The following is a 15,385-nucleotide window of genomic DNA, read 5'->3' as shown; positions in this document are numbered from 1 at the left end:
CAACTGAATTCCAATAATTTGCTCAACAGCAATAAGCTGTACAAAGGCACTGCCATCTGCAGGCGATGGAGAACGAATGCTTGCAATGGATACTTAAAAGGAAGTTTCAAACTGTCAGGTGCTCTTTCTCATCAGACTTCTAAAGCCTTTCCAAAAAATGTTTATTCTTAGCTTTTGAACACTGGTAGATGAGGTTCCATTTACTGAAGTTCTGAAATTGACTGGAATAAAATAAAATTCTCATTTCTTCTCCACACAGGACTGCTGCTTTGAAATGTGAAAAAATTACCTTAGCCTTTCAAAAATTCTACATTGTCCCTGCACAAAGTACTCCCAGGGAATAAGGATTTTTTACACAGCCTTTTGAGGAAAAAGCCCTTGAAAGGCCTATGCTGACTTTTCTGAGTTCTCTCTCAGTGAGTTAAAGTAAATCTGCTCTCTCATACACAAAAACAGAGCTTATGAACAGACTACAAATAGAACACAATGTTAACTAAGGCGTAAGTTAATTTGTCAATGCCTCCTTCAACCCGTGGTGTTCAGAGGCCTGGGCCATTCAACAACCTGCACCTAGAAAAATTCTTCCTGTGGGCCTTCTCCAGCACAGTCTACAAGGAAAATCACTGTTTCTATGTTTTACGTTAAGACTGTCGGAGGTTTCAAAAACGTATCTGGAGGGTGATAGACAAGTTAAAGCAAAGGCAAAGAAACCAGAATGGAGGAAGAAACTGATGTCGACATACTGCAGTGATTTCCAATATTCACAAAGCAAAGTTTGGGCTTTACTGTTTTGGAAAAGTCAACACCAGTTAGTTTTCATACCCAGACTGACTCATACGCAAAACATGAAATCTAGAGCTGTCACAAAGCAGATCCACCGGCGTTTGCAAAACATTTTTGTCGAACTATCTGGTAGGTACCACACCACAATGCCACAAGAAAACCGAGGAGACACACCGGGTGCTCTTGAGCGCAAAGTTTCTCTGAGACTATCCCGCGTAAGTTAATGATGAGAACGGTTTACAACGAGAAAGCTTTTAACGTTATTACCCCCGAAGACCCTAGGGTGTTTCATGGAGTCCGCTAAGTCTCAGGGGGAAATTCTGTGCACAGCGCTAAAAGGAAGAAGGACCACAATTAACCCCACATTCCTAGGGCAGCGTTTCCCAAAGCGTGGAACGCAGAATAATTTCAGGAGGAATCAGGACGCACTGTTTACTTTAATACGTAAGTATTTATTTCTTTATGAGCATTAAAGAATTGGCTTTCCATTAAACGGTGATTTACGCTTCCACCTTAAACAAATGTATTTTTAAAAGAGGGGGGAAAAGTCAGTTTAAAGAAGAAAAAGTAACATTTGGTAAATAAATAGCTGTTCAGATGGGTACATGGATGTAAAAGTGCAACGCGAAAGGCTGAAACTGGGGAAACGCCGTCATTAAAAAAAACCCTCCCGGCGAGCCGTCGGGGTGCAGAAGGTGCCCAGGTTCCATAGACGGAGAACCAGCCGGTTGGGACGCTGGCTCGGTCGCTAGTTGCCAGGGTAACCGCGGGCTCGGTCGCTTTCCCCGTTTCCTAGGCCCGGATCCGCGCTATTAAAACGGGTGTGTGTAGGGGGAATGTCAAATAACAACGAGACTCCTCGAGGATGCTGTCAAGAGGCCGCGAGGCGGCGGCGACGCGGGACAGCGCGTTCGGTTCGCCACCCAGCGCCGCGCGCCGCGCAGAGAGCCCGGTGAGGCAGGCCGCCTCGGCCCGGGTTCGAATCCTGACTGCGCCACCGATTAGCTGAGGACCCGAAGGCGAGCGACTTCACGTTTCGAGAAGGAGACGTGGAATGTGAGGCCCGAGCCTACAGAGGAGCCCCACAAGGGCTATTATCGGCGGGTCGTGCTCAGACCGCAGGCGGCGGTGCGGAGCCGTCGGCCCCGAGCCCACCTCCTGCCGCCCCGGCTGACCGGGCCTGCGCTCGACGGTAGTCAAGAGAAGGCCGCGCCCCGCACCGGGCATGCGCAACCCCGCGCGCACACGCAGGGGGGCCGCGGTCGCGGCCGCGCGTCGAGCGGGCCCTCCTGCCTCAGCCTTCCCATCCGGCCCTGGGCCCCCTCAACCGTCAGCCCCACGCCTCGGCGAACGGCCACCGCCTCCCGGCACTCACCGCTACCAGCGCAGCGGGCTGCTGGCCGCTTCTCCGCCTCAGGCCCGCCGCTGCCGCCTCCGCCTCAGCCCACCTGCCCGCCGTAGGACAAAGGCGCCACCAACCGACCGGCGCGGGCACGAGGCAATGGCGGCCGGGGCGGGGAGTAGGGGCAGAGGGCGCGCACGCAGCGGCAGGCGCGGCAATGTCGCAACAGCGCGCGTGTTTGCGGCAGGACTGAGTTGGAGCGTCGATCTCCTTAGCGATGAGGGCGGGGAAGTGGCTCGCTTGGCGGTTGAGACCTCAAGGGGTTGCCTAGCAACGGCGTCTTCGGGTGAGGATGGGTCCCAGGCCTGGTCGCCACCATCCTAAAGGGCTTCGCCTTTCTTCAGATTTTCAGAGTGCCTTCTTTCCTCTGTAACTGTGGAAAGAGATCATTTAAATCCTGGAATACTTTGATTTCGCCCTGTATAAGACTCAACACCTATAGATGTGTGTATTGGAGACTAATACATATATTCATGTAACCTCCGGATCACAAGGAACAAAGCAGAGAGGTAGAGAAAGTGTTTTGTTTACGTTTAAAGAGGCTGTGTGGAGGAGGAAACGGCAACCCACTCCAGTATTCTTGCCTAGAGAATCCTGTGGACACAGGAGCCTGGTGGGCTACCGTTGGGGTCGCACAGAGTAGGACAGGACTGAAGCAACTTAGGAGCACCAGCAAAGCGGCTGTGTATCTTGTTTAGTTTTACTGACAAGAGGCCAAAGGATTCTGGTGATACAGTCACAGATTCATCTTGAGTTCTTTCTTTCTTTTTTTCTGGAATATTCACTCAGTGTCAAAAATAAATTTCCCAGAAAGTAATTGTTGATCATGAAGCATGTAAAATATTGTATTGCTCATTTAATCTGCAGAATATATTTGTCACAGTAAATGGAATTTGCTCACACAGTTGTAAATGCACTCTGTTAATCACAGTGATGGCTATGTGAATCAGGTAGGCTTTTTGTGAGTTAGGAAGTGCTGCAAACCCCATGGGTCAAGTTTTTGTCCTTGTGAATGTGTGTGTTAGTTGCTCAGTCGTTTCCAACTATTTGCGACTGCGTAGACTGTAGCCTGCCAGGCTCCTCTGTCCATGGAATTCTCCAGGCAAGAATACTGGAGTTGGGTAGCCATTCTCTTCTCCAGGGGATCTTCCAAATCCAGGGATCGAACCCGGATCTCCCGCATTGCAGGCAGATTCTTTACCATCTGAACCACCAGGGAAATTCTTGTGAATAGTGCATGCAAAATAAAAATGGTGGCAGTGGGATTTGAATACTATGAGAAATCAGATTTCTTTGACACCAGTTCATAAGGTCCCTCCACTAATTTATTCACTGAATGTTTATTATACACCTACAGGGTGGCCTTATGGTTTATTATACACCTACTTGCTATCATGAGCAAATGCAGACCCATCCCTGCTGTCTTGGAGATTCAGTGCAGTGGAGAGATAAAATTAGGCAAACAATCACACTTGTGCACAAACAAAAATAACTGAAGGAAAGAAATAGGGATGCACTCTATTGTCTAGTTATTCTCCTTATGAATAGTACAGAGTGTGTCTGATGCCTATCAGCAGGTATGCTTGGCCTTCAGATCCTTCCCGTAATTCATCATGGCACCTGGGAAAATGGAAGCTGTATGGTTTTTTCCTGCCTTGGCCGAGAGGTTCTGAAGGCAGATAGGGACTTCTACTCCCAGGAATTTCCCCTTTACTTTATCCCAGGCTGTTCACCCACTCTTGGTGAGGAGTCTCAGGGTTTTGTGGATTCACCTGCTTTCCTGATATCCTTTTCTGTGTCAGGTGAAAAACGACACTTGACTCAGTTGCTGCTTTTTGGTGCTTATGACATATAGTGGTACTCTTTTCATTGTTTGGTTGAATACTCTTAATTTAGGCTGATATGCTTCAACTTTTTATTATTACTTTTTAGTTAGATATACAGGAACAGAGATACTGTGACTCAACTTTGTCTTGTTACTTTACCCACCGAGAAGTTTTACATTATCTCGTACTCTTCACAACAACTCTATGTGATACTATATGCTTTAAAATTTTTATTTTTGTTTCTGGCTCTCTGTTCTGATGCTATATAATTTAAACTTTAAAAATTCCTTAATATCTCAAACATACATTAAACTACATAAAATAATATAATGCATACCTTTCACTCACAACTAAGATTCTCCTTCCATTTTCTTCCTCTCTCCTATAAATACTCACTCTCCATACATTTTCAGGTATATTTTGTACTAAGTTGCTTCAGTTGTGTCTGACTGTGACCCCATGGACTGTAGCCTGCCAGGCTCCTCTGTCATGGGATTCTCCAGGCAAGAATACTGGAGTGGGTTGCCATGCCCTTCTCCAGGGCATCTTTCCGACCCAGGAATCGAACCTGAGACTCCTGCATTGGCATTCTTTACCTCTGAGCCAATGGTAGTCAGGGAAGCCCATACATGTCAGAGTTTTCTAGAACACACACCTTAGGAGTGGAATTGATGACTTTGTAGTATACCACATCTTGAACTTTAGGAGGTTAATAGCCAGATTGCTCTCCAAAGAAGTACTAGTATATACTTGTGCAAGCAATATATAACACCACTTTTAGATATACTTGCCAACTTTTGATATTTTCTGACTTTATTCATTTATTTTCACTTATATGTGTGAAATGATATGTTTTTTTCAGTTTTAATTTTCCTGAATTTAGTGATATTGAGCATCTTTTCTTACAGGCTCTCCAGGTTTCTGTCTGTTGATATTTCTGGACCATTTTTCCACTGGGTTTATTTATGTTTTTCGTATTGATCCATAGGAGTTATTTACATATGCTCGATACTGATCTTGTGTTAGTTAGGTCTTCTTTCTGTGGTTTGTTGATTTACTTTGTTGATGGTATCCCATCACTGAGAAGTTTTAATTTTTAATGTAGTCATATGTTTCGATCTTTCCCTTCACGGTTTGTAGTGTTTGGTGTCTTGTTTAAGGATTCCTTCCCTCTCATGATGTCATGTAGATATTCTCCTTGGTAAATACTATTATTACGTCAATTTTACAGGTAAATCATTTGGGGCAAGAGCTTATATGACTTGCCTAAGGTCATAGAGCATTGGAGGTGAGTGACTTGGGTTTTTGACTCCCAGGTTGCACTGTACTCCACAACTGATGAATCTCTCGCCACCCTGTTCTGCTAATTATCTCATGAGAGCACTTCTCAGCCTTTTCCTGTAGATGAAGAGGATGTGCAGAGCTCAGACAAGCTGCAGATTAAGTGCAGTCATTTACTGCATCATGAACCCCTCTGGCTCTAGACTTCACAATACTTAGAAATATTTTGAAAATCTTCAAATAACTTTGGCTATACATTAGAGTTGCAAAAGTAGTACAAAGAATTCCTGAATGTTCTTCACCCAGATTCCCCAAATGTTGAGCATTTTACCTTGTTCAATTTGTAACTGTTTCTCTGTATTATTGAATCTACTATGCTAGATTAAATTATTAGTATCTCTATGTTATCTTTGCGTTATCAAACCTATTATTTGAATTTCACCAGCTGTCCCACTAATGTCAGTTAGAGCAAAAGAAACAAAAAAGATTTTTTTTCTGGTCTAGAAACCAGTCTAGGGTTTTATGTTGCCTTTTAGTTTTCAAATCTCTTCCATCTGCTTTAATCTGCAACATTTCTTCAGTCTTCCTTTGTCTTTCCTGACCTTGACATTTTTTAAGAGTTCAGGCCGTTTATTTTAAGGACCATCCCTCATCCAGGCTTTCTGATGTTTCTTCATTGTTCGACTCAGGTCAAACATTTTTGGCAGGAATACGCAGAAGTGACGCTGTGTCCTTCTCAGCCAGTAATTTTCTTTTGATTAGAACCCTCTACAATATTATGTGAATAAATGCATTTTTCCGGGCAAAAGAATTAATATCTCTTATGTCCAGATCTCAAAGAATCCACATGATGTAATAAAGGCCCAGAAGTTCTTCATTCCTCTGTGCTGGTCTTGGTGGGAATCCTTGCTCAATAAGATGCTCTGAGGGAGGCAGGGAGGGAGGCATTTACAGTTGGGCCATGCCCTCTCCCAGGCCATTTCCTACACCTTCATCCCCCTGCCCCCCGCCCCACTCCCTTCTCTGCCACCTCTTTAACTGCTACTCATCCTAAGGGCTTTAATTTAAATCTCACTCCCCTTCCCCATTTAGAATAGAGACTTTATTTTGGAGGGCTCCAAAATCACTGCAGATGGTGACTGCAACCATGAAATTAAAAGACGCTTGCTCCTTGGAAGTAAAGCTATGACCAACTGAGACAGCATATTAAAAGGCAGAGACATTACTTTGCCAACAAGGGTCCATCTCATCAAGCTATGGTTTTTCCAGTCGTCATGTATGGTTGTGAGAGCTGGACTATAAAGAAAGCTGAGCACCGAAGAATTGATGCTTTTGAACTGTGGTGTTGGAGAAGACTCTTTAGAGTCCCTTGTACTGCTTGGAGATCCAACCAGTCAACCCTAAAGGAAATAAGTCCTGAATATTCATTGGAAGAACTGATGCTGAAGCTGAAACTCTAATACTTTGGCCACCTGATGTGAAGAACTGACTCATTGGAAAAGACCCTAATGCTGGGAAAGATTGAAGGCGGGAGGAGAAGGGAACGATGGAGGATGAGATGGTTGGATGGCATCACCGACTCAATGGACATGAGTTTGAGTAAGGTCCAGGAGTTGGTGATGGACAGGGAAGCCTGGCGTGCTGCAGTCCATGGGGTCGCAAAGAGCCAGACATGACTGAGCTCCTGAACTGAACTGATAGGAGAACAGACTATGGATTCAGACTGCTGCTGCTAAGTCATTTCAGTCGTGTCCGACTCAGTGCGACCCCATAGACAGCAGCCCACCAGGCTCCACCGTTCCTGGGATTTGCCAGGCAAGAATACTAGAGTGGGTTGCCATTGACTGCTGCTACTGCTAAGTCGCTTCAGTTGTGTCCGACTCTGTGCGACCCCTGAGACGACAGCCCACCAGGCTCCCCCGCCCTGGGATTCTCCAGGCAAGAACACTGGAGTGGGTTGCCATTTCCTTCTGCCATTGACTACTTGGCTCCAAATCCTGGCTCTGCCATTTACCAGCTGTGTGACCCTGGGCATGATACCTAACCTCTCTGTGCCTCAGTTTCCTCCTTTGTAAAACAGAGATAGTAAAAAGACCTGTCTCAAAAGATTATTGTGAATGTTGCTGAGTTAGCATGTCTAAAACTTCTAGAACAGTGCCTGCCAATAAGCATTAATTAGCTGGTAGTAGCTTGCCAGCCTAAGGCACACTCTTTAAAAAAAATTTTTTTTTTTAATTTACTTATTTGACTACAGTGGGTCTTAGTTGTGGCACACAGGATCTTTTCGTTGTGGCTTGTGGAATCTGGCTCCCTGACCAGGGATGGAACCTGGGCTCCTGCTTTGGGAGCGTGGAGTCTTAGCCGCTGTACCACCAGGGAGGTCCCTGCACTCTTAGAGAACTGTGCTTTTCTCTCTTAAAATTACCTTTCCAATCAGAGGCTGTGCAATGGAATATGAGGAAAATTTGGGAGTTACCGCCTAATCTCACAGCTGAGGATAAAGGGGTACTAAATATAAAGCAGGGGCACTTGACGTGAGGTTTTTCACAAACTGGGAAAAACCTACTTCCTTATTTTCATTTACCTCTTACTGAAATTAAACTTTTCTTTCAATTAGGAATGTAGTCAACAAACAATAATGTTAGCAGAGCTTGCTATGTTGTCTCCAACAGAGAGCACAGATATTTCAAATCACATTACAGTTGTGAGGGAGGTCTTGAATTATTGTTTATGCTCATCATTATTTTGAAATTAATGTAAATTTTAGGCTTGCCACAAGATCTTATTATTTAAACCATTAATTAAGAAGCATATTCAGTGCTATATCACACCTTTGTATTTCTAATATTTTGATGACTGTATTTCAATATAATTAGTTTTCTTTGTAACCTTATCTATCATATTTTATGCATTTAAAAACATTTCCTGAGAAGGGTCCATAGTCTTCTCCAGATGGTCAGAGAAGTCCATAACGTCACACACAAAAAAAAACTTAAGAATCCTGTTCTAAAAACAGTATTCAATCACTCTATGACATAAATAGTAGTAATATTTGATATATCTCCTAAAGCAAAGGGAATAAAAGCAAAAATAAATGAGGCCTAATTAAACTAGAAAGCTTTTGCACAGCAAAGGAAATCATCAACAAAATGAAAAGACAACCTACTGAATGTGAGAAAATATTTGCAAATCATATGACCAATAAGGGGTTAATATCCAATATATATAAACAGCTCATACAACTCAGCATTAAAAGACCAAACAACCTGATTAAAAAATGGGTGGAAGACCTGAATAGACATTTTTCCAGAGAGGAAATGCCGATAGCCAACAGACACATGAGAAGATGCTTAACATCGCTAATCACCAGGCAAATGCAAATCAGAACCAGAAGCTATCACCTCACACCTGTCGAATGCCTGTCATCAGAACACAAGCAACAAATGTTGGCAAGGCTATGGAGAAAAGAGAACTCTCATATGCTGTTGATGGGAATGTAAATTGGCGCATCCACTGTAGAAAAGAGTAGGCAGGTTTCCCAAAAAACTAAAAATTGGAAATTCCATGGCAGTCCAGTGGTTAGGATTCCATCCTCTCACTGCTGAGGGCCTGGGTTTAACCCCTGGTTGGGGAACACAAACCAAGGGGTACAGCATTAAAAAAACCAAAAACCCTAAAAATAGAACTACCGTGTGTTTCAGCATTTCCACTCCTGGATATATATCTCCCCGCAAAAAGCCCACCACTAATTTAAAAAGATACACACACCTCAGTATTCATAGCAGCATTATTTACAACAGCCAAGATATGGAAGCAACCTAATTGCTCATCAGATGAATGGATAAAGAAGATGCGGCTTATATATACAATGGAATAGTACTCAACCATTAAAAAGAAGGAAATTTTGCCATTTGCAACAACATGGTGAAATAAGTCAGAGAAAGACAAATGTTATGATATCACTTATATGTGGACTCTAAAAGATACAACAAACAAGTGAATATAACAAAAGAAGCAGATTCACAGATATAGAGAACAAACAAGTAGTTACCAATGGGAAGGGGCAAGATAAGGTTAAGGGGTTAATAAACTATTAACGCATAAAATAAACTACAAGGACATACTGTACTTCACAGGGAATACAGCCAATATTTTATAAGTATAAATGAAGTATAACCTTTAAAATTGTGAATCATTATGCTGTACACCCGTCACATATACATCAACTTTATTTCCATTAAAAAAAATGTGGTCGCTGACTTGAGCTTCCCTTGTGGCTCAGGGTGAAGAATGTGCCTGCAATGCAAGAGACCTGGGTTCAATCCCTGGGTTGGGAAGAATGAGATGAGAAGCTCCCCTCTGGGTATACTAAGAGGTGAGTCAGTCATGTCTGAGGACTTTATACATATTGTTATTTAATCCTTGCAACACTGGTATTACTAGTCCCATTTTATAGATGAGAAAATTGAGGCTCAAAGAGGTAGGTTAATTACTCAAGGTCATAGGACAGTATACTAGAAAGGAAATCTGTGCTTTTAGTGACTTCAATATCCTGCTTCCTATGTAAATCCTCTTAGTCTTGCTGCTGCTGCTGCTGCTGCTGCTGCTAAGTCACTTCAGTCGTCTCCGACTCTATATGACCCCATAGACAGCAGCCCACCAGCCTCCCCCGTCCCTGGGATTCTCCAGGCAAGAACACTGGAGTGGGTTGCCATTTCCTTCTCCAATGCATGAAAGTAAAAAGCAAAAGTAAAGTCGCTCAGTAGTGTCCGACCCTCAGCTACCCCCATGGACTGCAGCCTTCCAGGCTCCTCCGTCCATGGGATTTTCCAGGCAAGAGTACTGGAGTGGGGTGCCATTGCCTTCTCCGTTAGTCTTTCTAGTACCCTGTAAAGTATTAATAAGTATCCTATTCCTTCATTTTACAATGAGGAAACTGAGACTCAAAGCAGACAAGTTATTTTTTCTCACAGCTAAACAACAGAGTCAGGATTCAAACCCATATCTGTCAGGCACCCAAGCCCGTGTGTGTCCCACTGTGTCCAGCAGAATTACTGAAAGGTACCATGGAAGTGTAGCCTTGAAGAGCTGATGGTTTATCAGATATATGACTCAGGCAGACCTTTTCAGGCCATGCATTGGGATTAGATGGTTTGGAAAGAAATCACTTTTCCTGCTTTTGCTATGGGGTCACAGAGTTCTGTGGGGAACCTCTTCGTGAGTGTGAAATACACACTGGCATCTGAAAGACTCCATTAGCTGCTATTGTCTAGACAGTAAAAGTAGGAAGCAGGAGATAAAAGAATACACAAGTAGGAAGTTCTGTATTGGGCTCATGCTGAAACAGAAAGAACATTATTTTGAAACCATTAATGATGAACTTGGTAAAGATCAAAGTAGTCTTGTGACCTGTAAATCTAATAAAATGAAAATGAGGTAATGGTATGTTTTATAACTATTGAGTTTCTCAGAAGCTGGAAATTATCTCAGCATGAATACTGTAAGCGAACAGGGAACAATGGAAGCCATCTAGAAAAGGATCTTTATTCAGCTATATTTATAGCAGGTATTCGTGTTGTCTTTCAACACGGGGATCACAAAGGAGTCTGTTTCACCTTGCAGGGTGTATGAAAATACAACGGCTGTCACAGTCCCTTCCTTCCGAAGAACACAGCATAAAGGAGAGAAAGGCAGAGAGTGCTGTGAATAGGGGGCTGGATCACTGCGGCTAGGAAAGGTGACAGGAGGGAAGAGGAAATAAGGAAAGAAGAAAAAAATGAAGTGATTCTTCCCACCATCACCCAACCCCTATCCTCTAGACCCAAGCTGTCTAATTTAACCATAGCCACTAGCAATACATGGGCTTTCCAGGTGGCGCTAGTGGTAAAGAACCCTTCTGCCAATGCAGGAGATACAGGAGACCTGGGTTTGATGCCTGGATCCCGAAGATCCCCTGGAGAAGGAAATGGCAACCCACTCCAGTATTCCTACACGAGAATCCCATGGACAGAAGAGCTTGGCAGGCTACAGTCCAGAGAGTTGCAAGGAGTTGGACACGACTGAAGTGACTTGGCAAGCACTTTATGTTTATTAGGAGTAAATAAAAAATCTGCTTCCTTGGTTGCACTTACCATGTCCCAAGGGTTTAACAGGCACATGTACTTTGTGGCTACATTATTGGATGGTGTAGATACAGAATGTTTCTCTGGAAAGCGCTATTGGACAGCACAGATAAACATCCAGTTCCACCTAGGAAAATTCAAAGTCTAGGACAAGTGGAACCCTGTGACTGTATCGTCCTCAGCCCAGGGAAGACGAGAGCACAATCTTCTGAAGTGGGATATGAGAGTGCCAGGCTTCTGTGTGACCTAGCACATACACTCTCTAGGACTCAGTTTTCTAATTTAATGATTAATATAAATATTTTAGTGGATATTAGAGGAAAATCACATAATTAATTCTTATGATAATCATATGAGCTGTTAGGCCAGTTTTTTTTTTTAATTGGGATACAGGTGCTTTATAATATCATGTTAGTTTCTGCTGTACAATGGAGTGAATCAGCTATATGTGTATACATATATATATAGCCCCTTCTTCTTACGTTAGGCCTATGTTAACAGAGGAGAAACCAGAAGTTAAGAAAGTGCTCAGGGCCACATGGTCAGGAGCAGAACCTGGCTTCGGACTCAGGCCTCTGACTTCAGAGGCCACATTCCTGCCCACCTAGCTACCCCACTTCCTGCTGCTCGGTTCCTCCTACACAAATGAAAGTGCCTCAGTCGGATTCTCCCCACAACAGAAACTGGGACTAGGACTTAAGTGCAACTAGTTTATTTAGGAGTCGGCCCCAGGAAGTGCAGATAGGGGTGTGGGAGAAGTGAAACAGGGAGGGGAAGGAAGCCATTACAGGGTTGGTTAAGGGGCAATGGAGCGTAATCTTGATGGGGAGAGAGTGTGGAACACATGCTTCTGAGTTATCCCACCTAAAGGATGAGCACTGTAAAGAGATCAAACCAGTAAAGCCTGAAGGAAATCAACCCTGAATATTCATTGGAAGGACTACTGAAGCTGAGGCTCTAATACTTTGGCCAACTGATCTGAAGAGCCAACTCATTGGAAAAGACCCTGATGCTGGGAAAGATTGAGGGCAGGAGGAGAAGTGGGCAACAGAGAATGAGATGGTTGGATGGCATCATTGACTCAATGAACATGAGTTTGAGCAAACTCTGATTGATAATGAAGGACAGGGAAGCTTGGTGTGCTGCAGTCAAGTCCATGGAGTTGCAAAGAGTTGGCATAACTGAATGACTGAAAACGATAAGGGAGTTAGGATATTCATCCATCAAATTCTTGTCATTGTAGATGGCTGTTCCTAAGGCCACTGACTCTGGCACTTCTGTCCAGACATCCTCAACACCTCAACAAGCTCTTGTAACCACCCAAGGTCCCCCAGGCAGAGGCCACACGTGCTTCAAGTAGGGAACAGGAACATGTACATGGAGGGCATGTGAGTGAGGTGCCAACAAGATGCTACGTAGGAGATTGGACTGAATGCTCTCTCTACTCTAAGAAACTAATGGATAGCTGAGCTTGGCATTAGGTATTTTTACATCATAAAATCTGAAACCATAATGATTAACAGTCTGCCAGAAAATTTTCACAGGGGAAGCCTGGAGGTACAGTTAGACATCTGAGCTGATTTTCAACATGGATGACAGAGTAAAGAGTTAATACCTTTGGTAGTGGAGGAACTCATTTTAGATAAGGTAATCAGGGAAGGCCACTCTGAGGAGATGCCATTTACCGGGAAAGCCCAATAGTGAGATAGCAGAGGAAGAGTGAAGGATAAGCGTTTGAGGTAGAGTGAGCAACACAAAGGCTCTTGAGTGGGGAGCCGAGAGGCCTTACAGGCTGCAGTGTAGCAAGCAAGCAGGCCAGAAGAGGGAGAGGTCAGCGGAAGCCAGATAATGCAGGATCTCAAGGCCCCAGTACGGAATTCAGATCCCTTCCTCCAACCTAAGTAAGTAAGTAAGTGTTAGTCGCTCAGTCGTGCCTGACTCTGCGACCCCATGGACTGCAACCCATCAGGCTCCTCTCTCCATGAGATTTTCCAGGCAAGGATACTGGAGTGGGTTGCCATTTCCTTCTCCAGGGGATCTTCCCAACCCAGGGATAGAACCCGGGTCTCCTGCACTGCAGGCAGATTCTTTACTGACTGAGCTACAAGGGAAGCCCTTCCTTCAACCAAAGCCATCTCTTATTCCAGATCTCAGAGTCTGAGAAGGCTGTGGGCCAGACATGAAGTCGTCTTTGTCTAGGGCAGCCAAGCCAGTGAGGGGCTTTAACCAGATCATGATAAAGAGCTTTTCTGTGGGTGGGAGGGAGGAGACATACATATACTTATGGCTGATTCATGTCGTTGATTGGCAGAAAGCAACACAACATTGTAAAGCAATCATCCTCCAATTAAAAATAATAATAATAAAAAAGAACTTGTTTGTCAGCTCACCTGTTACTTTTGCTAGCTCTTGAAAGTGAAAGTGAAGTCACTCAGTTGTGTCCGACTCTTTGCAACCCCATGGACTGAGGAGCCTATCAGGCTCCTCAGTCCATGGAATTTTCCAGGCAAGGGTACTGGAGTGGGTTGCCATTTCCTTCTTCTTTCCATTACCAGGCTTCCCTGGTGGCTCAGAGGTTAAGGTGTCTGCCTCCAATGCAGGAGACCCTGGTTCAATCCCTGGGTCGGGAAGGAAGTGGCAACCCACTCCAGCATTCTTTCCTGGAGAATCCCATGGACGGAGGAGCCTGGTAGGCTACAGTCCACGGGGTCGCAAAGCGTCCGACACGACTGAAGAACTTCACTTTCACTTGCTAGCTCTTATGTTTCCTTAATTTCTGATTGGGTTCTTTCCTGAGTTTCTTAGTTCTCTTTGATAAATTCCCAGCCAGCTCTGCTGAGCTGAGGGGGAAAGATTTTTGTCCACTCCTGGGCCTGGGAATCCCAGCTGGAGAGTCCGGTCATCTGGAAGAGACGGGCAGTTAAACTTTGGACAGTGTGGGGATGAGCAGGTGGATTCCAGTGCATCCTTTCAGTCTCATTTCATGGTCCCACATCCACCCCACATTCACATTCATGTTGTTTAGCATCAGCATGTGCCTGGGCTCCTTGTGGGCCTCGGGCTAGAAAAATCATCTTCTCCAGGAATCAATTCAGGTATGGGTGAGGGCCCAATCCAAAGGTCGTTGAGTGAGAGTTCCCCGTTACTTAGGAGCTGGTAAAAGCCACAGGCCCACCCTTTGTAACCTGCATTCCAAACGGGAGGCAGTACTTTCTCTCCAAGGTTTACTAGTGGGGCAGAAATGGTCCCATATCCCTTAGCCAATCCCTTGCTTTCCTTTTCCTTGCCATATAATAATCCTGGGGAGGGAGGAGTTCTCTGGTTTTATTGAGGAATGTAGTATCTATGGCAGAAGATAGTTCCCACCCCCACACCTTTCTCTGGTAGTCCTTCCTGCATACTGAAGAGTGAGTTCAAGAAGAGGATGCTGGGATACTGTTCCCAAGTGGTGGTGGCGGGGGTTACTTGGCAACAGATCTGCTGATGTCCTCCTGTGCTTATCTGAGCAGGAGAGAAGAAGGGTGGACAGGGGAGGAAGTAGAGTCGCTGACCAGGAGGTGTGAGTTTTCTCTGGGTCAGGTGGATGCTCCAGTAGTTAGGCTTTCTGGTACCCCGCTCAAGCAGACTGACTGCTGAGCAGAGGGTCCCACCAGTGGCAGGGGCCCTGCTGGTGGTGGGACAAGTTAGGAGAGCTCAAGTCTGAGCAAGATGCCCCTTGTCAGAGAACCTGGCAGTGAGGAAGACCCTAAGAAGGTTATATGCTCCATGGATGAAAACTTGCCTCCCTGGGTTAGCCAGGGAAGCAGGGTCAAGCAACAGACAGAGGGCCATGTTACAGAAGGTTGTTCCCGCTCCCTCCTCCCAATTTCAATAAGGGGATGGTAGCAGGGTATGTCTCCCAATCAGGCCACACACCCACTTCCAGTTTTTATCCAAACAAGTGGGGTCCTGGCTCAAGTCAATCCTTGGAT

General features: G+C 44.7%; 1 protein-coding gene and 1 long non-coding RNA gene across 4 annotated transcripts in view; one reads left to right on the top strand and one right to left on the bottom strand.

Moving 5' to 3' along the window:
• NCOA5 (nuclear receptor coactivator 5) overlaps positions 1-2,321 on the bottom strand; it is a 28,340-nt gene extending 26,019 nt beyond the window's left edge. Inside the window, exon 1 of one of the 3 annotated variants that reach the window (XM_027558388.1) lies at positions 2,159-2,321. The gene's annotated coding sequence lies outside the window, so the exon portion shown is untranslated. The remainder of the gene's footprint in view (positions 1-2,158) is intronic. The other 2 variants (XM_027558389.1, XM_027558387.1) reach the window with 2 other exon arrangements.
• A 103-nt stretch (positions 2,322-2,424) lies between these two features.
• LOC113902953 lies at positions 2,425-11,447 on the top strand. Its single transcript, XR_003513969.1, has 3 exons — positions 2,425-2,694; positions 9,575-9,667; positions 10,915-11,447. It is a non-coding gene; the product is annotated as an uncharacterized LOC113902953 (long non-coding RNA).
• The last annotated feature ends 3,938 nt before the right edge of the window (positions 11,448-15,385 follow it).

Source organism: Bos indicus x Bos taurus, chromosome 13 (assembly GCF_003369695.1).
Source record: "Bos indicus x Bos taurus breed Angus x Brahman F1 hybrid chromosome 13, Bos_hybrid_MaternalHap_v2.0, whole genome shotgun sequence".
Taxonomy (NCBI): Eukaryota; Metazoa; Chordata; class Mammalia; order Artiodactyla; family Bovidae; genus Bos; species Bos indicus x Bos taurus.
Note: the sequence above shows the minus strand (reverse complement) of the source record. Positions and strands in the feature narration are given on the sequence as shown.